This window comes from Rattus rattus, chromosome 6, assembly GCF_011064425.1.
Source record: "Rattus rattus isolate New Zealand chromosome 6, Rrattus_CSIRO_v1, whole genome shotgun sequence".
NCBI classification, from domain to species: Eukaryota; Metazoa; Chordata; class Mammalia; order Rodentia; family Muridae; genus Rattus; species Rattus rattus.
In genome coordinates, this window is record NC_046159.1 from 31,507,041 (window position 1) to 31,531,784 (window position 24,744).

At 40.4% G+C, this 24,744-nt stretch overlaps 1 protein-coding gene and 1 pseudogene across 1 annotated transcript in view; both read right to left on the bottom strand.

Moving 5' to 3' along the window:
* Syn2 (synapsin II) overlaps positions 1 to 24,744 on the bottom strand; it is a 115,104-nt gene that overhangs the window by 79,171 nt on the left and 11,189 nt on the right. The gene's annotated exons all lie outside the window — the stretch shown is intronic.
* On the bottom strand, positions 1,620 to 5,436 carry LOC116903387 (annotated as a pseudogene).

Below are 24,744 nucleotides of genomic sequence, written 5' to 3' on the forward strand. Positions count from 1 at the left end.
TATAATGTGGTCAGATGATGAGTGGTGACTAAACTACTTATAATAAACACACATGGATGCTCCCTGAGATTTGGGTGGACTTCCTTACGTTAGAAGACACTAGTCCTTCTCAAACTGTTTTCTATGGTTTATTGAGTGTTCTAAGGTAGAGATCCTGTAGTCGAATCACTCTAAGAAATGTTGCGCTAGCCGGGTGGTAGTAGTGCACCTTTAATGCCAGTACTAAGGAGGCAGAAGCAGATGAATCTCCCAGTTTGAGGCCAGCCTGGTCTACAGAAAGAGTTTCATAATACCAGGGCCAAATAGAGCAACCTGTCTCTAGAGAAAGAAAGAAAGAAAGAAAGAAAGAAAGAAAGAAAGAAAGAAAGAAAGAAAGAAAGAAAGAAAGAAAGAAAGAAAGAAAGAAAGAGGAAGGAAGGAAGGAAGGAAGGAAGGAAGGAAGGAAGGAAGGAAGGAAGGAAGAAAGAAAGAAAGAAAAGGAAGGAAGGAAGGAAGGAAGGAAGGAAGGAAGGAAGGAGGCAGGGAGGGAGGGAGGGAAAGGAAAGGAAGGGAAAGGAAGGAAAGGAAGGCAAGGAAGGAAGGAGATAAGTTAAAGCCTACGTTGTACTGAAAGGACAAAGATGATGAATAAATGGAATTGCTTCCCTTTACATGACTTCCTTTAATGCACAGTGCCATATTCCAGAAACCCACATGAGTCATCTCAAATGGGATTGACCTCTTAGGATGACCATTCACAACTGACTAAGCAGAGAATTACATTACTTAGCCTGATTATGTGACATCATTATACTGACAAGATCTCTGTTAGATATCTGCTAATCTACTTTTTCAACAGATTGTCAATAAGGGTGGAGTCAATGTCATTATACTGTAACAACATCCATTAGAGAAAACTACAGGTTTAATAAGATGTAAAAGGGAAAACATTCAAGCAGGAAGGAAACAATTTGGCAATAGATAATCCCAAGGTAATGGCATTTCAATCCCAAAGATAAACTTATCACAGAAGCTATTGTCGGTATCTGTTTTGAATGTGGGCAGTATGAAATAGTTAATACTTCTGATGTCTAACTTCAAGTATTTTTTTCTTTAAATAAGAAAGCTTCTATGAGATATATGCAAAGTTTTTAACATAGGATGTGTCACCATCTGATTTGTATTTTGAAATACACAGCATGTGTCTGACTCCATGAAAAACACACACACACACACACACACACACACACACACACACACACACACACACACACACACCACCCCTCCCTAGTTAATGGTAGGACCAAGATCTGAATCCACAATTCATCACCTATTCAAGTTCTTCTTTTTTATGCCAGAAAAAAAGTATAGCAGACACTTCTGTGAATAAACAGCAGAATTTTGCTTTTAACCAGGCAGTGGTGGCACACACTTTTAATCTCAGCATTTGGGAGGCAAAGACAGATGGATCTCTGAGTTTGAGGCCAGTGTGGTCTACAGAGTGAGCTCCAGAACAGAGGAAATGCTGTCTTGAAAAACCAAACCAAACCAAATAAACAAACAAATAATACCCAGTAAATCATATCATCAGAACTATGCCAATTTATTAAAATTAGAAATTGTGAATGGAAAATTTTAAACATATTATTCTATATAAGCATCAAAACAATGGTCACAACTCTGAATTACATAATGAATAATTATTAGTTTTTTATCTACTTCTCTAAATCATACTAAGTACTTGACTTTTTCTGTCAAATACTTGAACATGAGGAAGATCATCATTCTTGTAGGTAACTTCCAATATTAATTTGGTTACTAAAAATGTAGGTATTTACTTACTAACTGAAATATTATGTCAGCCATTAGCTTTCCTCAAAACCAATAGATCTGGGGGTGGGGGGAGAGAGTTGAAACAGAATACAGATATGGCAGACAAAACCATAACCCTAGGTTATCGGGTGCTATGAACAGGTTATCACATGACAAAGTTAACTTTGAAATGGGAAGATGAGCCAGGGAGGCCTATCACATCAACATGCTCTTTACAGCAGAAGCTTTTTCTGCTGGGGAGAAGAGAAACTCAGAGATCTGAAGCACAAGACAATGTGAAATGGACATGGCTACATGTGTAGAAATGTACATGGCCTCCAGATGTCAAAGTGATTGCTGGTTCATCTCAGTCTAACCACAACAAGCAGAATTCTCCAACAAGAATAAGCTTAGAAAACAGATTTTTCCCAGCACCCAGATATCTTAATTTTAACTTTGTGTGACTATAAGCACAAAACCTTCATGCATTACATCTGACTGCATGGCTGTGAATGAGTAAATAGGGTGTCACACTGCAAAAGAACTATAGAAGCCATGTCTACATTGGAAACCATAGAACTGTAGGACTTCATCATGCACATCAAGGTGGCTAGATTAGTCTAGGATAAGAGAGGGTCTCCTTTCAAGCCATAATAGATTTTTCCCAGTAACTTTTATCTTCTCCCAAAAATCTTAGGAGAGAATACTTTCTAATGCAGCTATGTAAATTATGCACTGAAGGACTTCCCCATCGCCATTTGTGTTTGGTTTTGTTTCCCTAGATAAGACTTCCTGATCTCAGGTTTTCTTTCCTTCATTTTCTCAGAAAAATGTGGATCTTCACTTTTTCTTCTTAGGCTTCTTATCTTTCACTGAAACATTTGTTAGTTGTCTGTCATGTCAAACACTGTGTATAAATAAAAGACTGCAGTGCTCAGGAAGTGAAAATTACCTCAGGCTACACAGAAGCAAGGCATATTATAAAAGAAAAATTGGAAAAATCTTCCTTGGGCTTTTTGGGCACGCAGAAAGGTCTACCCGCACAAAAGGATCAGACCTTATTTCTGTTGCATAACAGATGCAGACTCCTAGTCCAATGCAATAGCCAATGCTTGAACTGGCATTCTCAGGTAAACCTGAATAGCTGGAACCAGACTGCTCAGACTACTCAGTTAGGTTGTCAGAGACACAAGAAGTTCCTTCTCATCTTGGTGCAGTGTCTGGATATAGAGAGAAAATAGATGCATTTCAAAGGGATGGCCATGGCTTCAGAAACAGCCAGCCTGCATTGTGCTTACCACTGCCTAGTAATGCTCAAAATTAAGAAACACTTTTCATCTCTTTCTTAATGTTTTAATTAATATAATCTGCTCAGTTTTCATGATCTGTATATTTCCAAAGTTTTGTTGTTGTTGTTGTTGTTGTTGTTGTTATTGTTGTTAGTGGGGATTGTTGGTTTACAGTTTTATAGCACTGTGAGCAGAAAAAGGTATGCTTTTCTTCTATCTTTTTCTTTCTTTCTTTTCTTTTTTGCAAGGTTTTGCTTTGTTTGACAGCAGTTATGGGTTGAGGGGGCACATAGGCCTGAGCCCCATGTTCCATTTGACTATGTGAGGAGGAGACCCACAGCAGTGCTGGTGGTCCTGGGGGACCAGCCAGAAGAGCTCAGCTGGAACCACTGCCTTCAAGGCTGTGTGTTCATTTCACCTTCAGCTACTTCTTGATAGGCTTCCTGATATCCTTCCCCTGGAGCTTGAGGCCGATGGCTCTCTCAATTTTGCCCAAAACCTGGTTATTCAGAATGGCCTGGATACTTTCAAAATCTGTGATGACTTGCGGTTTTTCATTGATTTTCATTGCCAGATCCTTCTGTGTCAGGCCTTTACTCTGCTGGCCCTGCTGGATCACTTTGCCCAAGTCCAGGGTCACTCTATCGTGATGTAGCTCCTCTGTCGCCCGGTCTAGCTTGGCTGTGTTTTTAGTGATGGAATGCTGCTTGTTCTGGCCAGCAGTCCATTTCTTTCTTTTTTTCTTTTCTTTTCTTAAAGCTTTTACTTTGAGACATCATGGAAAACTTAGAGGTACACATGGAGAAGACATGACCACAGAATGGAAACAGCACAGAAGCATCAATGCCTGCAGCTAGTGCTGAGCTGGAGTTTTGAGTTTGACATGATACTGAATAAATGAACTAGCATTCCTCTCCTTCTTCCTCACCCTCACCTTCCACAAAATCCATAGCAACCTCCTCATAATCCTTCTCTAGGGCAGCCATGTCCTCATGGGCCTCAGAGAACTCCCCCTCCTCCATGCCCTCACCCACATACCAGTGCACAAAGGCACGCTTGGCATACATCAGATCAAACTTGTGATCTAGGTGAGCCCAGGCCTCAGCAATGGCTGTAGTGTTGCTCAGCATACACACAGCTCTCTGAACCTTGACCAGGTTGCCACCAGGTACCACAGTGGGAAGCTGGTAATTAATGTCAACCTTGAAGCCAGTGGAGCACCAGTCCACAAACTGGATGCTGTGCCTGGTCTGGATGGCAGCACTGACATCCTTGGGAACCACGGTATAGCAGGCAGCAAGTCATGTATTTACCATGGCAAGGGTCACATTTCACCATCTGGTTGGCTGGCTCAAAGAAGGCATTGGTGATCTCTGCTACAGAAAGCTGCTCATGGTAGGCTTTCTCAGCAGAGTGACAGGGGCATAAGTGGCCAGAGGGAAGTGGATGCAAGGGTAGGGCACCAGGTTAGTCTGGAATTCTGTCAGATCAACATTGAGGGCCCCATCAAATCTGAGGGAAGCAGTGATGGAAGACACAATCTGGCTAATAAGGCGGTTAAGGTTAGTGTAGGTTGGGCACTCAATGTCGAGGTTTCTACAACAGATGTCGTAGATGGCCTCACTGTCTACAATCAGAGGGCTCCAGGGTGGTGTGGGTGGTGAAGATGGAACTATAGGGCTCAACCACAGTAGTGGAAACCTGGGGGGCTGTGTAAATGGAGAACTCCAGCTTGGACTTCTTTCCATAATCAACAGAGAGCCGCTCCATCAGCAGGGAGGTGAACTCAGACTAAGTTCCCCCAAAAAATCTGTGGAAAACCAAGAAGCCCTGGAGACCTGTGCACTGGTCAGTGAGCTTGCAAATTCTGTCCAAGACAAGGTCAATGATCTCCTTGCCAATGGTTTAGTGGCCATGGGCATAGTTATTGGCAGCATCTTCCTTGCCTGTGATGAGCTGCTCTGGGTGGAAGAGCTGGCGGTAGGTGCCAGTGAGAACTTCATCAATAACTGTGGGTTCCAGGTCTATGGACACTGCCCGGGGCACGTGCTTGCCAGCTCCTGTCTCACTGAAGATGGTGTTGAAGGACATCTCCTCCACCACTGGTCTTGTCACTTGGCATCTGACCATCAGGCTGGATGCCATGTTCCAGGTAGTAGAGCTCCCAGCAGGCATTGCCGATCTGGACACCAGCCTGGCCAACGTGGATGGAGATGCACTCAAGCATGACACTTACGGGTTAGAAGGCGAGGGTGATAGAAGCAGACACCGGGTCCCGGTTACCATTCCCGACAACTAATAGTCCAGGTAAGTAACGCAATCCAGCAGTCCATTTCTTGGATGTCTCTACATATTCTCCTCGTCGCTGGCCTGCTTAGACTTAGCCTGTGTGGCCGTGGGGCCCTTCTTGTGCAGCACCTTCACGGTGTCCCAGTCACTCTCGGCCATGGCACGGTGGGGGTGGCGGTCTGTCCAGTGGCTCTGGCAATTGCTCGAGCAAGGTATGCTTTTTCTATTTAAAAACTTTTAGATTTGGGACTGGAGTGATGGCTTAGTAGTTAAGAGAATTTATTGTTCTTCCAGAGAACCTGAGTTTGGTTCCCAGCACCTATGCTAAATAGCTCACAAACATCCGTAACTACAGTTTCCAGGGATCCAATGCCCCGGGTCTCCAAGGGCATCTTCACTCACATGCACATACCCACTTGTCAACACACATACACACATGACTAAAAATTATATATATTAAATGATAATGTTAAAGCATAACACATGAGCTATCACCTTCTTTTTGCTTGTGTATGTATGTGGTACATATGTAAGTACATATGCCTGTTTACACATGTGGGTGCAAATGTGTGATCTTGTATGTGCGTGCATATGGAAGCCAGAAGTTGGCATCAGATTTCTTCCTCAGTCACTCTTCACTTAATGTATTTAAGCAGAGTTTCTTGCAGAACCCAAAGCTCACCACTTCCAGGTCTAGCTAATCAGCTTGCCTTGCAGATTCTCCCTCCCTCTCCCCACCCTCTGCTTCCTAAATGCAGGAGGCTACCATACCTGCCAGGCTTTTATGTGGGTTCTGGGTATCTGAATTCCAGTCCTCACACTTGTGTAGCATTTATCTACATCTCTCTAGTGCCCATCCTCTATTTTTGAAGGAAAATGTCAGATAAAAAATATTTAAATATTACATATTTATATTGATAAATTTAATATAAATATATAAATAAGTATATTAAATTACATAAATTTAAAATGTTAATATATATGGAAAATGTCAGATTAAAATATATGTATATATTATATACGTATGTGTGTGCCACTATGATTTCTGATAAGAAATAAGCTGTTAATCTTTCTGAGGCTCTCTTGTACATGATGAATCATTATTTTTCTTTTCTACTCTTTAAGTTCATCATTTGAGGGTTTCATTATATATCTAAACTCTTTTAGGTTACCCTACATGAACCTTGTGAAGTTTCATGCATCTGTAAATTCAAATATTTTATTAAATTAGGAAGTGTTGTCTTTCTTTTCAAGATTTATTTATTCTATTTATGTGGGTACACTGTCATTGTCTTCAGACACACCAGAAGAGGGCATCAGATCCCATTACAGATGGTTGTGAACCACCATGTGGTTGCTGGGAATTGAACTCGGGACCTCTGAAAAGCAGAGAGTGCTCTTAACCACTAAGCCATCTCTTCAGCTCCGGGAAGTATTATCTTTTATTCAAATATTCTTTCAGTCCTTTTCTTTCTTATAGTATCTCCTATTGAGACACTGGCTGGAATTTTACAGTTATCTGAGGCTCTATGTAGTTTTGCTTTTATTTATTTTGACCCCTATAATCTCAATTATAACCAATCTTAAAATCTACTGATTTCTCTTGCTTGCTTAATTCTGTTTCAGTTATTGTAATTTTAAACTGTTAATTTTCTAAAATATATATATGTATTATATTTACCATTAATAACTATATAATTAGCAGTATATAAACAACATGTATAGACAAATATATACACTTTCCATCTTTTCATTGATTGTGTCTATTTAAGGGCAAACCATTCTCATCATTTGCTTTATTCATTTAGTTACTAGAACATATTGTAAATAGTCACAAACAGCAGAAACTGATTATCACAAACCTTACAGTACCAGGAGCAGAAGTTCTGTAACTAACAGAGTAAATGAAAACCCACGTGCTTTCAATGTTGAGAAAATGTCACTTGGAATCAGATTATTGAAAATGTTCTTCTAGAGCTCTGGACTGGTCTCAGTCACCTGTGTGCTCTTCTGAGTCACCCCCTGGCCTGCTGTGGGATTCTGAAAACCATCAACAAGAACCAACCATTTAATACAAAAACACTTAACCATATCATTAACTAATTCATTTCTGTTTAAATCTTTTCTGCTTAAATTTAAATTTTCTGTTTAAATCTCTTATGGAGAAAGGTTTATAGGATGGTAAGTGTGAAAACAGGAAGAATATAGAGGAACCTATTTTTTTAATATATATAAAAATTGATGATGACTTGGGATAGAGAAAATGTAAGGACAAATACAGGGGTATAAAAGATTTAGCTCATGTTAAAGTAGATGAAATGAATGGGAAAGGTGTAAAAAGTGACCTCAAAGTTCTATCATGATTGAATGGATGGTGATTGATAGTATTTATTAAGATGGGTATAAGGTGTTAATAATTAGTTTCCTTTCTGTTGCTATGATATAATGTCAGGAAAAAGCAATCTAAAGGGGAAAAAGTTTATTTGGCTCACAATTTCAGGTTACAATCCATCACTGTGGGGAAGACAAAGTGGCAGAAATTTGAAACAGCCTGTCACATCATATCCACTGTCAAGAGCACAGTCATGACAGGTGAAATGGCTCAGCTGGTAAAGGAACTTCACCAAGTCCGATTGTCAGAGTTTAATCCCTAAGACTCACATGGTAGAAGGAAAGAATCAGTTCCCACTAGTTGTCCTCTGACCTGTACACACACATTTACACGCTGTAGTACATGTGTGCATTCATTAAATAAGTAAACAAATAAGGTTTTTAAAAGCAGAAAGCAATAAGTCAGTCAACAAGCTAGTATTCAGCCTGTCCTATTTTATACAATTCACAAATCTCTGCCTAGGGAATTGTGCCATCCACAGTAGGCAAGTCTTCTCTTATCAATCAACGCCATTACAACAATTCCTCACTGACATTCTCAGAACCCTTTTTAAGTGACTCTAGATTATGTCGAGTTGACGATTAAGACCGAATACCACAGAAATCATCTTTACTTCTTTTCTGCTGTCATGATAAAATATCCTGACATGAACAACTTAAGGGAGAAAGGGTTACAGTTCATCACTGTGGGGCAGTTAATATGGAGGAACTTGGTCATTCCAGCTGGAAGTTTCCATAGAATGGTCCTAACCAAAGTCCACTTCTTGGTCAGCATTTAAAATTTAATAAAGCTTGCTTTAAATTTGTTCTCCCCTCTCCCCAAGATGGCAGGAACTTGAAGCAGCTAGTCACGTTGCATCCATAGTCAAGATCTGAGAGCAATGAATTAATGCATGAATATTGGTGCTCAGATCGCTTTTCCCACTCTTACACAATCCAGGGCCCTATACCCAGAGAATGTACCACACATAGTAGGCAAGTCTGCTCACCTCAATTATCATATTCAAGATAATCTCCCACAGGCATATCCACAGGCTAATCTGAACCAGACATCCTTCATTAAGACTCCCTTCTCGGGGTTGGGGATTTAGCTCAGTGGTAGAGCGCTTGCCTAGGGAAGCGCAAGGCCCTGGGTTCGGTCCCCAGCTCCAAAAAAAGAACCAAAAAAAAAAAAAAAAAAAAAAAAAAAAGACTCCCTTCTCAGGTGATCAGACTGTATTAGGTTGACAATTAGAACTATTTGATCATGAGATGAGGGATGACACCAATTTGAAGGAAGGAAAATTTAGGAGACATGTATATAAGACATGTAAGTGAAGATTTTACTTGTGGAGATAGGGCTGAAACAGAAAAAGGATCACACAATCTAGTTCTGAGTTTTCCTCCATCATGCCTTATCCTTTGAACTTCAGTTATTTATATGACACTTTCTACTTACATTTGTTTCTCTTCCCCCCCATCTATCCCCTAATCTCTTCTTGGTGTACTTCTATGGATGGAGTCCAGAGCTTCCTACATGCAAGACTGCCAAGGACTGGCCTCAGCTTGGAGAGGGGTGTTTGAGAGCATCGAAACAAATGACTCGAAGTCAAATCATGGGTCCAAGCTGGTGGCCTATATTCTGCTCAAGATGGCTTCCTAGACAGTTCTCTGTAGATAGGTCTTGGCTCTGTAGTCTTCAGACTGCTTTCTCTCTGTGTGATCTGTTCAAGATAGCTTTTCAGACTGCTCTAAATGCACACTGGGTGTTTAAGACCCGCACGTTTGAGGCTAACCTGGGTTCCATGGGAAACTCAAGGCAAGCCTGAGCTAATAGCAAGACCCTGTCTCTAAAACAACAAATAATGCACACACACAAAAATAATGAGATGATCATACAAGACTGAGAAAGATTAAATAGCATGGCAGATGCCTCTTAGAATTTTAGAAATAGGTAAAAAAGGTGGTTAGGAATAGACATGGTAAAGTAAAGACTTTTGAGAATGACTAGTTAAAACAGTTACAAACATCAAGGGAAAAAAAGACTATGGAAAAGAAAACCATGTTCAGAGTCAATGATAAAAGCAAGCTGATTTCAACAGAAAGTCTTAGTTTGTCCATATCAAAGTACTCATATTACTAAGTTTCCTTGTTACAGCTAAAGATCCCAACAGAATAAAGGAAAATTCAGCCCATTACCAAGACCAAATGTTCTTTAATGATGCTCTACCTTTCCAGGAAAAGGAACTAAACACATTCTGACCCACAGGATTCAAAAATAACTCAGATGTCATGGTGTGCTTTGAAACTACCCAGTTGTTAAAACGGGTCTAGTGGCATCCATAATCTTTTCCTATCTTACATTCTCAGCTGTAGCTGCGAATGCTTAAGATGAAACCATTCCTATGTCCAGAGTTTCCTTTGATTAAAAGCCCACAGGATACAATGATACTAACATGCCATGAGTCTGGAACATAAGTGAAAGTGTTATTCTCCAGAAATTGGCTTTTATGTCAAAGAGTCCTGCTGTGCCAGTGTCCCCAAAGTCCAGGAGAGTCTGGACAACAGCATAACAATACTGGAGCTGGAAAAAAAATAGCTTTAAGATCAATTTGATGTAAATTTACTAATGAAGACACAAAAACCAAAAGAAAGGAAATAATCCTTTCAAGACCAAAGAGATCTTAAAAGGCAGGAAAGATCATTAGGATGGCTAACAGAACTTGGGAAAGAAATTATCTCAGCATACTCTAGTCAGGATACTTATGAAGATGTGGAAAAGAAGAAGGGTTTATAGAGCTACTCTCAAGTCACCATGCTCCTTCAGAAAACTTAGAGAACTGCTTCAAGCCAGCTATGGTTGGCACATGCCTTTCATCCTAACACTGGAAAGGCAGAGGCCAGCCTGGTCTACAAAGTGAATACCAGGATAGCAAGAGCTACATAGTAAAAGCCCACCCTCCAAAAAAACAGATAGTTGGGGGAGAGGAAGGGAGGAGGAGGAGGAAGAAGAGGAGGAAGAGGAAGGGGAGGAAGAGGAAGAGGAGGAGGAGGAAGATGAAAGGGAGAAAGAGAGGGAAGAGAAGAACAAATTACTCCAGTCATCTCAAACCCTAACTCAATAAACACTTCTCACATCTCCTGAAGATTCTAAATTGTCAATCAGTAAATATTTACTGTATGAAGAAAAGTCCTAGGTCAAGAAAATGTTGGAGGAATGCTAATTAGGTGAATTAATTCTAAGACATAAATTGATAACAAACAGAGAACAAGAAGAACAAATTTTCATACTCAAAGAAAAAGCTGAAGCATTTGTGGGACCTGAACAAAAAAAGAGTGTTGATAAAGCCAGTGTTTATCTGGTTACTTAGGATCTGCCCATAAATCATAGAAAAATCGGGCTTAATAGAGATGTGAGATAGAAACTGGAAATCCTTATTTATATATAAAAAAGCTGCATGGATTTTTTTTTATACACAGGTAGATTTGATAACTGATGGACTGGATAACAATTAAGATTCCTTTCACTCCTAAGAACTTCTTTTTCTCAGAAAACAATGAACTCTGAATGTCTGAGATTTCAGAGATTCAAAGACTCAAAAAGTTTAGGAGCAGATAGCCATATTATCTATTTTTTTTCATGATTTACTCTTTATTTGTGAATGACTTTCCAGTTCAGTACAAATATACTTTGCCCTACTTTATCCTCACAGTGATCTCAGTATATACCCACCATGGTTATTGTCAAATGCTGCCACGAAATCTTAGCCTCAGAGAACTCATGGAATATCCCCAGTGGGATCCCTATGGATTTCACTGTGACCTGCTGGGTTTCTACCTCCACCTTTCTTAATTATTTGTCAGACTACCACTGAAAATTAAGGTTTAAAAAAAAGGCTCCCACCACTTCCCAAATAGTTAGTGCTCTCTCTCTTAGTGTTCTCTCTCTCTCTCTCTCTCTCTCTCTCTCTCTCTCTCTCTCTCTCTCTCTCTCTCCCTCCCTCCCTCCCTCCCCCCTCCCCCCCCCTCTCTTGTTTCCTTGTGCTTTGGTTTAAGATGTAAACTCTCAGCTATTGCTCCAGTAGAAAAATGCTGCTCTTATAAGTTGGCTTGGTGTTTTACCATAGCAATAGAAAAGTAACTAAGTCAGCTACCTGAATCAAAAACTCTTTTGCCTTGGTACTCTTTTGATAAAAAAATAAAATAAATAAATAAAACAACTCATGGTATGGCTGGTTTTCAAAGACCTTTTCACTTTAGGCCCTGCCTGATTTTGTGAATCCCCCTTTGCTGATTCGTTCCACACCATTAGACCATAGCATCTACCTTTAAATACACAATCCCTGCCCTTTGACTTTCATGTTAGTTTCAGGTCTTATATTTAGGTCTTTAATACAATCTGAGCTGATTTTTTGCATAAGGTATGAGATAAACATCCACCTTCAGTCCACCCAGGTTTCCCATAACTTATGTGCTGAAGAGAACGTTCTTTCCACATGTGTGTTCTTGGTGCCTTCAAGGAAAACCAGTTAACTATATATGTATGCTTTCTTTCTGGATTTTCTTGTTCTGTTCGTATGTTTTATGTCAGTATCAAGCTATTTTGATCATAATAACCTTGTATTTTGAGGTTAGGATGTGTGATATCTCTAAATCTGTTATCTTATCCTTAGGGTTGAATGTTCAGGGGCTTTTTGTGATTTTGTAAGTATAGTAGAAATTTCTACTATACTTATAGTGAAAAGTGACACTGGAATTTTAAAAGGATTTCACTGGATCTATAAATTGCTTTGGGTAGTATAAAATGTAACAGCATGCTTTCATTCCACGATCAGAACATATATTCTAATATATTTTTGTAATCTTGAAATTCTTAAATGTTTACAAGTTTTTGATATATAAGTCTTTGTCCTCTTTTGTCAAACACACTCCTAGGCTTTTAAAGAATATTAGTGTATATGGAACTGTTTTCTTAAAAAAAATTGTATACTTTGATGAGTATAGAAACATTATTGGTTTTGTGGCATACACTTTACTGAATTTGCTTACCAGATTTTTTTGGGTAGAATTTTTACTTTTTTCCTTTTTAAATATATTAGAATGGAACAGAGACACAATTTCACTTTCCCTTTTCCCTTTCCTACTTAAACGCATTTTTTCTTGTTCCTGCCTAATGCTCTTAGCATGACTTCTACTACTATGCTGAATGTGTATGGGTGTATGGTGGCGTTGTTTGTTTTTTTGTTTGTATTGGGGTTTTTTGTTTGTTTTTTTGAGACAGGGTTTCTCCGTATAACAAAGCCCTGGCTGTACTGGACTCTATTTGTAGACCAGGATGATCTCAAACTCACAGAGAATGACCAGACAATTCCTTTCCAGTCCTGGGATTAAAGGTGTGTGCCACCATGGCTGGCCACTAAACAGAAGATTTTCAGAGCAGGTGCCCTGGTAAAAAGCTTTTCCTGTATCTATTGAAATGATCCTATAATTTTTGACTTTCTGAAAGGACCCGGTCAAACAGTACTCTGCACCCAAATCCCATGGGAGGGAGAGCTAGACCTTCAGAAGGGCAGGCACACCTGGGAAACCAGAGGACACTACTTTCTGCCCACATTTATGACTCTAGATTAAAACACCTAGCACCATCTGGGCCCCCTGCGCACAGAGACCTAGGAGAAGTAGGGGCGGGCCCTTCTGGTTCCTGCCAAACATTAAGACTCTTAGAGTTATTCTGAAACATGATAAAGTAGTCAGGACTATTGTGGAACTGGAACAGAAGAGCCTTCCAGGAGGCTGGGTAGGCGGTAGTAAAGACGAGTACTCCTCTTACGTATTGCTTAGTAAAGATAACACCACAGAAAGAACAGAAAAAGCCATACCAAATGGGTCTCCAGTACTCACATTCCTTTCTGAGTTTTAAGCTATCCCCTTACTCCAGCACTGACTTCACATCCGCCCTCCCGGGTGCTTCTGTCTTGATTCAGTGGGCACTGACAGCCTAATGCTCAGTGTTAGCAGAAGGGATGAGAGTGGAGTGAGTGGAACTAATGAGGTAAATTGTCCAGCATTGGAAGGAACAGTTTTCTTGAGATGGAACAATCACTGTCAGGAAAAGAAGTAAATTACTACCATCTCACATCACAGACACATAAAGGTTAATAACTGGAATAACTAACATTCTCTGGGGAATCTGCATTCTGGTTCCTTTTCAGTCATTTACTTCCTAAGTAAATAAGAAGGAAGACTCACTCAGAACCCAATTCCCAGCTCTAATGTAAGCTAATGTCTAACTGCTCAGGGTTGTTTTCCTTTGTCTCTGTCTCTTCATATATTTAATGGAAATGATATGTGAGAGTTTTCAATGTGATGGTTGTAGAGTATGGTGGAAACCATGTATGTAAAGTTTGCTGAGAAAAGTCATCTTCAGAAAGGCATATGTTAGAGTAAAAGGATCAGCAGCCTGGTTGTTGGTTCCTGAGAGAAGCTGACACATACTTGCCCTTCAGGAATTAGCTGTTTTAGGAAAGAGCACTTCAAGATCATGATCCAGCTTTGCAGGGGGAGAGCATTAGAAAGGAACAGCACACTGTATTAAAAATAGCATAAGAGAGCCTTAAAGGAAAGAGAGGCTCCATTTAAAACCTGGAGAAGATCTGAAGGTAAAGGGATACCTTCAAGTGGGAGCTGTCGTGGATAAAATGACAGTGGTGGAGAAGGGGAGGTAGAGAGGAGAGCTTTCAGAGAAACCCCACTGAATAAGGGTGTGTGTGACTCTGATACATTTTTGGAGGCTTGTGGGAAATTACTCACACCACATGAGTAAGTTTGGAATAACTTGAGTGACAAAGGAGCATGAAGGAGCCAGGTCCTGGGGAGGACCACAGACTGTAAGAGTCACAGCACAACATATCTTTTTAACTCTCCCTCCAAGAGAGCTGCACAGTCTAGGAATGAGGATAGGGAGTTATTGCCTAAGTTCTTCAGGCTATGGAAATCTGGTTTTTTAAATGAGCGGCGTCTTAAAGAGACAGGCCTATAATCTAGCAGCAATAAATTCAAAGCTATATTTGGTAGTCAAAGGAAAGTAAGTGTACTGGCTATGTATTCAAACCCCTAACCTACCACTTATTGGAAGGCTAAACCACAGGGGCAATACTAATAATCTTGGATATGTTACAGCTCTTTGGAACAAAATTAATCTATTTTTCTCTCTTTCCACGAGGAAAGAAGGCATGACCAGATCTGGCTGCTACAAGTGATCTTGATTAGAACACTCTTCTACCTTGTTTTCCTGACCCCATTCTGCACTCCCACAAATCAGCTACTGGCCTAACCCATTTAACACACAACTCTGTTATGCTAGCCATAGGCCTGGGCGCTAGAGCAGTTCTAGGTTCCTCAGTTCAGGTCCTACCCCTCTACAGATTCGTTAGCTTTTCAGTCCCCATGACAATGTTGTTTCTTCTTGCTATCTTACAATTAACTCTTGACCTTGGAAGATGACTAAGAACAAAAGTTTAACAGTTACTTAAGTTCTACTCCATCTTCCAAAAATATGACACCTTCAGGCACTGCTTGGACTGTGGTACACATGAGACATTTCTTCTAATGCTGAGTACAAGTGTAACCCGGTGGTAAGTACTAGAAACCAGAAATAAATGGAGCACAAGCTCTTTAAACTTTCAGTTTCTTTCCAGAAAAAATGAGTCCTTTAAAATTATGTGTGTGTACACAACTGTGCATAAATGAGAAATTCTAGCACAATGCTTAGCATTTAACCAACATTCAATAAGTGTTTGCCGACTCCCCAAGCTAAACTGTGAATGCTACGCATTCCATATGACTGGTATGAGGATTAAATATGGATGTGTCAGCATATTAGTAACTAAAGCATTTGATGGGTGCATAATTATCACTGAAAAATACAAAACAAAAGGACAAAATGAAGAAAAAACAAGCAGAAGCCAACTCTGAAAAGCTCCTTTCTTACATAAGTTGAACGAATGCCTGAGGAACTCCTGCCTGAAAGGGTAGGACCCTGACATCTCCAGAACACGCAAAGCCTTGTGCAGACACAGTCTGTGCCCACGATGGTCTTTCTTTGCGGTTAAACTACTTAAGGACTATTCTCTGTGCGCCAGAAAAACCCATCTCCAAGGAGACTGGAACAGCCTAGGTGTTCTCTCCCAGAGAATGCAGAGTAGCTCAGAACATACAGCACAGAAAACAAAGAAGTCCACAGAACCTCTCAGACTTTTAGTCCTGACTGAAGAATCTTTCTGTACTGTAAAATCTACAGGAAGAGCAGCAATTTGAAGACTAGAGTGTTCCCATATCTCCTTTCAAGAAAGTATTCTCTGAGCCCATGCAAGAAATAGAGAATGTGGCAACTTGTCACTAAACACAACAGCTTCTGCTTCTGCTTCAGTATAAACAAAAGCCTCTACCAAAAGCCACTGTGGGAACCTGAAGAAAAGACACCATCCCCTTGCTGTAGTTTTACAAAGTTATCTTAAAATCCCATCAGTCCAGAACACAAGCTGGATGGAAATCAGCAGCAGAGTGCCTACTTGAAAAGGAAAGGCCCTGGATCCAATTCCCAGCCCCCCAAACCAATTATTTTTAGCATTAAAATATTACACAGAATATTTTACTTAAAAAACACATTATCTGAACTGCCTTTATTGAGAGACAATTACAAATCAAAAATAGCTCTATTGTATAATCTCACATTGAATTGTGCATAAAGACTTGGATCCTGTTCTGCCTTCCTCATAGCTTACCATGCTTCTTTTGCCAAAGATATTTCTATTTCATTATTCTTCTTTTGAATGCCTTTATATGTGAAATGAAAAACCCAAGCTTGGTGGTGCATACCTTTAATCCCAGTTAGAGAGGCAGAGGTAGAGGCCAGCAAATCTCTGTGAGGCTAGCATGGTCTATATAGCTATTCCCAGTCAGCCAGGGTTACACAATGAGACCCTGTCTTTTAAAAAAGAAACTATTCTGATAAAATTTAGCATAATAAGATTGTAAAATTCCTTGCAGAGATGTGTACTGACAGCCCAGAAACTTCTGGATTCACTTTGGCACGCAGCAACAGCCCAGTGCATGGAGCTCTCCAGGGTACTGATTCCAGCTGACTCTGGTTTCTGCCTCTGAACACGGACATGTTTCCAAATATATTGGCCACCTAAGCAAATATGTGACGCAAAACAATGTGTTTTCCGGTGGGTATATGAAGGGACAAAAGAGAAGACTGTTACAGAAGAAAACAAGTTCAAAACAGGAGATTACAGATATTTTCTATATATACTCTACAAGTTGCAAATTCAAAAGCCATGACAATCTTACCTCACTTGGAACTCAAAAGACTGACATGAATTCTTGGTGTTTAGATGTTTAGATATGCATGTGACTGCAACATTCCTACACAGGCTGCTATAATGGTACAGTGAACAGAGAACACGCTACTCTGTTGACTGCTGTAACTCTAGTAGAGAATTAGGAAGAAGTCTGGAGCTGGGGAAATGCAAGCTTGAGCCTCAGGTATCATGTCCTATCTGCACAACCTGAAATGTTACTTCACTTCGCTTCACTTTTCAAATAAGGGAGGGGTAGTATATATAAGACTTCAAAAGACTGATAATAGAATTTTTAAAAGACAGTATAATGAAAGTATTCACTATTGAGAAACTCCTTAGATTGTCTTTGGCATTATACGATTGAGTTGTACCAGGTACACAGTAAGCTATAGAATAAGGGTTAGCAATTGGGCCAACAACTAAAAGGAAGACTATGTAGGTGGCAAATATCCTCATAAGACACCCACACTTTCAGGAAACAGGTAAAAAAAAATCACAAATATCCTCAGGAAAGTAAAACACAGTAGATAAGACTGGCTTACTTCAGAAAGACATGGTTTCCCAGGGTTTTAGAGGCTTGTGATTTACTGACCTACTTTAATTCTGAATTACGCAGAGCAAAAAAGCATGTTAGCTCTTTCCTTCAAACTAAGCAACATTATAAACTGTCCCCATAATAGTGACAGAACCAAATGAGCAAACGTCATGTACATCTGATGTGTTTGAACATTTAATAATCACTGTTTCAGTCCCTCATCTGCCTCGATATTTGGCTTAAAACTTAGTGATCTAGGATGTCAATATCTGAATCTCCTTTCATTCTCTCCCTTCATCTGTTAGAAACCTAAAATAAATGTTGGTCAGCTCGAGTATCTGTTCACCTTCTGCATCTCCAAGTTGCTAAAATGCCAGGAAGGAAAAAGAAGCACAACAGAGCAGACTGTCACATCACGAAGGCTCCCAACACATGACCAGGCATGTTTGTCTGGTCAAAAGACAATCATTTCAAATCTTTCCTTTCCCTCAAATAGCTCTCCTCCATCATCCTTCTCTTTCTCGGTGTTGACCCACCCGCCTACTAAACAGAGAAAATAGAAGTCACCAGATGGATGCATTCCTAACTTCCCACCATCCAATCTACACAACTTTCTGTAGCTTTGCCCAGTTTTTCCTACCACATCTGTTAAAATAATAAATCAGGTGCCCTCCTCTTACCCAAGATCAAAACCACCTGTGAGCTGTGCCTTACTCATTTTCTAACAGAAGTTCACAGTATCATAATGCTGTTTGCCATGAAAATTACCTTTTCCCTAAGTTTACTGTGGCATATGATCTGTGCCTCAGTATAGTCAATGAAAGATCACTCCATCGTGAAAAAAAGAGTGAAGTAGTTCTTTCTGTCCTAGTATGGACCAGTTATGGAATACAGTATGTTCACCTGAACTTCAGACTTCTAAGTCTAACCCACTCCTCATCTCCCCATAAAACCTGCTTATTCAGACTCCCCCCTGAGTCAGAGCCACCTCTACACACCCAGCTGTGTGGTCAGAAGCTTCGGTATCTTCATTCCCTTCATCTCTCACCTAATCAACCAAGCCCTGGCTACCTAATGTGTTCATATTTCTTATGCCACGCCACTTCTCTCTGGCCCCGTTCACCTGACAATTCAATCCCACCTGAGCATCTGCAGCAGTTTTGCGGTCACTTCCCAGCATCCAGTCTCTCGCTCCCCGAGTCTACTGCCCAGCAGATTAGGCCAGGGTAACAAACTCTAACGAAACTCTTGCACAGCTGCCCCTTCCACTTAGAATACATACAATCCTTAGCAGAGTCACCCGGCTGACTTTAATTCACCCATCCAATTTACCAGACTTTCTTTTACTCATTCAACAAATTTCTATTGCTGTGCTAGGTGCAGAGACTGTAACTATCAACAGTGCAACTCTCATGTGTGTGTGTGTGTGTGTGTGTGTGTGTGTGTGTGTGTGTGTGTGCGTGCGTGCACGTATGTGTGCAGGTGCATTTGTGTAAACATATGTGGAGATCACAGGATAACTTTGGTGTAATTCCTCAGGCACTGTAAAATTTGTTTTTAAACAAGGGCTCCTCTGGGTTGAAGCTCACCAAATGACAAACTAGCTGGCCTGGAAGCCCAGTGATAAGCCTGTCTCTGCCTGCTGGCACTAGGACTGTACACACAAGCCATCACACAGAGCTTTTTTTATTTTTTAACATAGGTTTTGGGAGTCAAACTCAGGCCCTCCTGCTTGGAAAGCAAGCACTTTACTGGCTGAGCCGGCTTCCGGGTTTTCAAAACCATATGATTCTTATTGATTGTATCCTTAGCAACGTACAGCACAGAATAATCACTAAAGAAATAATTAGTTAATTGTAGTTGTAATTTAATACTGTAAAGTAAAGTGTAAAAATGCTCTGAGAATAAATGACTGCCTGGTAAAAAGAGAAGGAACTAATTAAAATCCATGTCTGTTCTGCCTCTCCACGGCCCAACACTTCCTCACCGGAATATGGTGTAAATTGAAGCTGTTTTTCCCCTAAACATAACTGATTTTGGCTTTTCCCCCCTAACTTCTCCACACTCCAGCCCCGTGCTTCTAGGAGGCGCTGTGGAGCTGGACACCTGCTAACAAGGTAAACTCCAACTCAACAGGGCCAGCAAGTCACTCCCTGTCACCGCCGTCCTAGGAGACCACAGTGAAGTAGGGAGTCCGCATAGCACAAGCAGACATGCACAGGACAATGCAGGCACGAGAGACAAGTGGGTAATTTTGCCTGAGGTCTGACACGGTCCTAGGACTATGGGAATGTTTCCCATCAGTGATGGTAATCACAGAGGTGGTCTCCATAAACAACAGATTCCCCCAAGGAAGGGAATAACTGTTGAAATAGAAGCAATTGAGTCATTTATTTAACACATGAAAACCTAAAGTATATTTCTGTCCATCACTATTGCTGATTTTTTGTTTTAGAAACCAAACTTCTACTTGCAGCAAAAGATCAATGAATTTACCTGTCTTATTTTAGCCACTCCCTTTTATTGAATCAGAAATTTCTCTAATTTTACCACTTATTATAAATTATATTATAAATTATAATTAAATCTCAGTCACTAAGCAGCTGCTGACACTTAAAAACACTAAGATAATCGCAATGCAACGATCACATTTTCACGACACAGCACTTGTACAGCCCCCTGGCGGTAAGAGCGTGGCATGACAGTGGGTTGCAAGTTCAAGCTTCAGATTCCTGGAATGAACGCCAAGGGAGTTCCTGAACTCTGACCCCTGCAACCCACAAGGGCAATGAGACCAAGAACACTTAGACTACAAAACAAACAAACAAACCAACAGACGAGGAATTCATTGTTTTAAACACCTAAAAGGTAAATCTGCTGCTTTTGAACCCAGTGTACTTACTTTAGAGATGAGGAAGTGCAAGCTCATTAAAGCTTATCTAAACTGCACATGCCAGTAGAAATGATGAATAATTGGACTGACCCTGGACTCTGACCTCATAGGTAGCAATGAATATCCTAAGACTGAACCCCCAGTGAACGTGATTGTTGTGGGGAGGGCGGCAATGGGGGGAGGGTGGGGAGAGGAACACCCATAAAGAAGGGAAGGGGGAGGGACTAGGGGGATGTTTGCCCGGAAACCGGAAAGGGAATAACATTGAAATGTAAATAAGAAATACTCAAGTTAATAAAAAAAAAAAAAAAAAAAAAAAATGATGAATAAAAAATTCACTAATATACATATTTAAGAAGCATAGGTTTTGAGATAAATAACTTTTAGGAATTCAAAAGACCTAGTTTCTTATCATGTTTGTTTTGACTTCACTTGTTGGCCTACCCTCCAAAATCCAAATCCATTGCAAAAAAGATAAATCTATGCTCTAAAAATCAAAAGTCAGAATGACAATTCAAACTAAGACTGGAAGCTCATACCTAGACCTATCTCTGTGGACAAGAGTGCAGTGCTCTTATTAGCAAGGCATGGCTTCCAAGCTCATCCTTGAAGTCAGAGATAAAACAGGCTCTGTCCAAAGCCTGAGTACTAAGGAGGAAGTACACCCCAGAAAAACCCATATTCCCACACTAAAGGGGGAAATGACACTCAGACATAAAAATAACAAATGTTCTCTAGAGGTATAACTTAAGTCAGATCTGGGGTCAGAGTTCAAACTCAAGTCTCCCAATTTTTTGGGTATTTCTTAGAAAGCATACTATTACAGAGGACTTCAACCAACTCTCAGTGTTAAATTGTCAAAGCTAAAAATATTTTGTCTACAGGTGTATCTCATAGGTAGAGGGCTTACCCATAATTCTCTGGGACCTGAATTTGATCCTCACCACTGAAAAGAAAGCTTCCAGGGTATAGGGATGTCTGCTGGAGGCTAAGGCAAGAAAAATGGCAAGATCAAAAGTGACCTCAGCCTCAGAACATGCTCCAGAGCAGCCTACACTATTTAATAAGATCCTGGCTCAAAAAAGAAATTGAAAGATAAGGATATTAAAGACAGTTTAATGAGAGGCTAAGAGAAAAAGAAAAACCAACCTGCTAGGCATGGGATCAGGAAAACAGAAATTCAACAAACAACAGGTGTTATGAATGAGGATTCCTGGTACAGAGATATAAAACTGAGCGAGATGAGCCCCAGTTCCGAGACAACTATAGCATGCCTGTGCAAATAAGACAGGATCCACACCAGAACACACAGACCGGAGAAAGAAAAAAAAAAGCAGATGAACTGTTATAGACTTCCATATGGGGAGAAATAGCAACAAGGAGAATAGGTGACAAGGGACCTAAGAAAGAGGTGTCACTGTGTAGGAGGTGGGGAATAAGGCATTAGGAAAGACAAGGCAGGAACAATCTCAGAGAAAGCAAGGGGTGCATGAGACCTCTGGTCCCTCTTGGCTAATCCACTGTTTACAAGTTTAGCCAATCCAGCATAGACAAACCATTTCAATTAAGTAAATTGCAAACTATGTAACGTGTGAAATGTGTTCCACTTACAGTCTCTGAGTAGAAACATGAGATCAAGGTGCCCTCCAGGTCACTTTACTTTTGAAGGCTAATGGGGACCAGCTGTACCTTGTTCCTTCCAGATTCTGTGACCATCAGCAATGTTTGCTGGTCCATGGCTTGTGGCTGCTTATGTGAAGTCTCCTAAAGTCCTGAGTGAATGTGTGTTGCTGACATGGCGAATGCCATGTGAAGGACCTCGGTGCCTTAGAATCATGGGAAATAGGTCTTCTCGGGGGTATGCTCAGAGAGATGGCAAAGCTTTCCTCTGATCCAAGTAAGATTGTTGGCTGTATATTCTAACAATGTTCACTGTAGCTTTCTCCCCCACTTCTGCCCCACCATATTCACTAGCTGAAACTGTTCCCCTTCAGACAGCTAAAGCAGGCTCCCTGCTCACCTGTATGCAATAATCCTGCCTCCTGTTCAGCTGTATATAACTGCCCCCTTCAACTGTAATAAATACACTGAGCTTCTGTGCTGTAGCTTCTCCATCAGAGAGTCCAGCCCACCCAATCCCAGTGTTTCTTCTGTTCATCTGTCTGTCACTTCTTTATTCCTTGGCCGCCCCTAGTCAGGGTACCAGGCTCAAGCTGATTAAGAATGCAAAGCTGATTAAGAAAGACAAAGTATCTCTGTGTATGCTTTCTGGCAAGGACACGCCATTGGATTGATTCCCCATTTTGAATGTAGGATGATATAATCTCAAGCTCTTTAGACAAGTATTTCTCTACATCAACATAAGGCCACATCCTGAGGTCCTGGGTAAGCATGGGCAGAAAGTGAAGGGGAGGAGCATTATTCAATTCTCTGCAGTATAGAGTCTGTACCTTTCTTAATTCAGATCCACTTGTGTCTGAACATCTGAAAGTCTCAGCACTAGTCTGGTCTACAAAATGTTACCTATGTTACCTTTTCATTACCCTAAAAGGGTATTTCCATAGTATTAGATGATATCTATAAATCCTTTAATGAAAACTAAGATTTAGAAATTTCAAAGCTAGCTATCATTTCCAATAGACTCAAACCTTAGATTTTGGTCCTATCTACATAAATAACCAATTCCACTTTTTCATTTTTGAGTCAGAGTGTCACACATTTTGTGAGAAAATTAAGAATGATAATAAATGTAAAGGCATTTTTGAACTCTAAAATAATATGTAATTATCAGTTATTAGTTATAAAACTTTTAATGTTAATTATCAACAAAATATACTATTGCTGTTAGGCACAATATTTTAAAAACGATTGTACTGTGTGTGTGTGCACATGTGTGTTCTAATGTACATGTGTGTACAAGTGTCTGAGGAATCCAGAGGTATTGAATCACCTGGAGCTAGAGTCATGGTCAGTTCTGAGTTGCCAGATATTCAAGACCTATGTAAGAACAGTATGTGCTCCTTATTTTTCTTTTATAGAAAATAGATTTTTCCACATAATATATACTAATGATTTCCCCTACCTCTATTCCTCCCAGATCCTCCCTATCTCCCCTCCCATCTGGATCCACCCACTTTCTGCCTCTTATTAGAAAACAAACAGGCAGGCTGGAGAGATGGCTCAGCGGTTAAGAGCACTGACTGCTCTTCCAGAGGTCCTGAGTTCAATTCCTAGCAACCATGTGGTGGCTCACAACCATCTGTAATTGGATCTGACAGCCTCTTCTGGTGTGTCTGAAGACAGCAAAAGTGTACTCATATACATAAAATAAATAAATAAATGTTTAAAAAGAAAACAAACAGGCTTCTAAGGGATAATAATAAAACAAATCAGAATAGGGCAAAACAAACAAACAGCAGGAAAAAAAGGCCAAGAAAAGGTGTGAGAAACAGAGATCACACTCATGAATCCCATAAAATCCCCAAACTGGAAACCATGATATATATGCAAAGGGCCTGTAGGATATAAAAAGAGAGGGTGGAAGGAGAAGGGAGAGAGAAAGAGAGAGACAGAGACAGAGACACAGAGACAGAGACTCAGAGAGACAGAGAGAAACAATGAATTTAAAAATTAAAATATCAAGAAAGAAAGAAAGAAGGAAGGAAGGAAAAGAGAAGAAAGGAAGGAATGAAGAAGGAAGAGCAAGTCCTGACACATTATGAGACAAAGAACCTCCAAACATACCATTAAGTTCATTTTCAGATGGCCATCTACTGCTGGCCAAGAAACAAGATCTTCTAAACACAGTAAGACTGGTGCACATATGAATTCACAGAGACTCAGGCAACATACACAGGACCTGCATGGGTCTGCACCAGTTGGGGCCCTAGATCTGAAAAGAGAAGTGGATGCATGCCCCATCCCCATCCGAGAAGCAATATCCAATTGATAACCATTTGCACATAAAATTTTAGTTTTCTCAAGGGAGTCTCATTGGGGAAATAAACTACTCTGAAGAGTAGCACACACTTCTAACCACTGAGCCATGTCTCCATCCCCTTGCCACATTTTTAAATGACTTCCATTTTTCAAATTATGTGTCTGCCTGTGTTTGAGCACATGAGTGCAGTACCCATGGAGGCTAGAAGAAAGTGCCTGATCCCCTGGAGGTGGGCTTACAGGCCACTGGAGATCACCTAATATGGATAATGG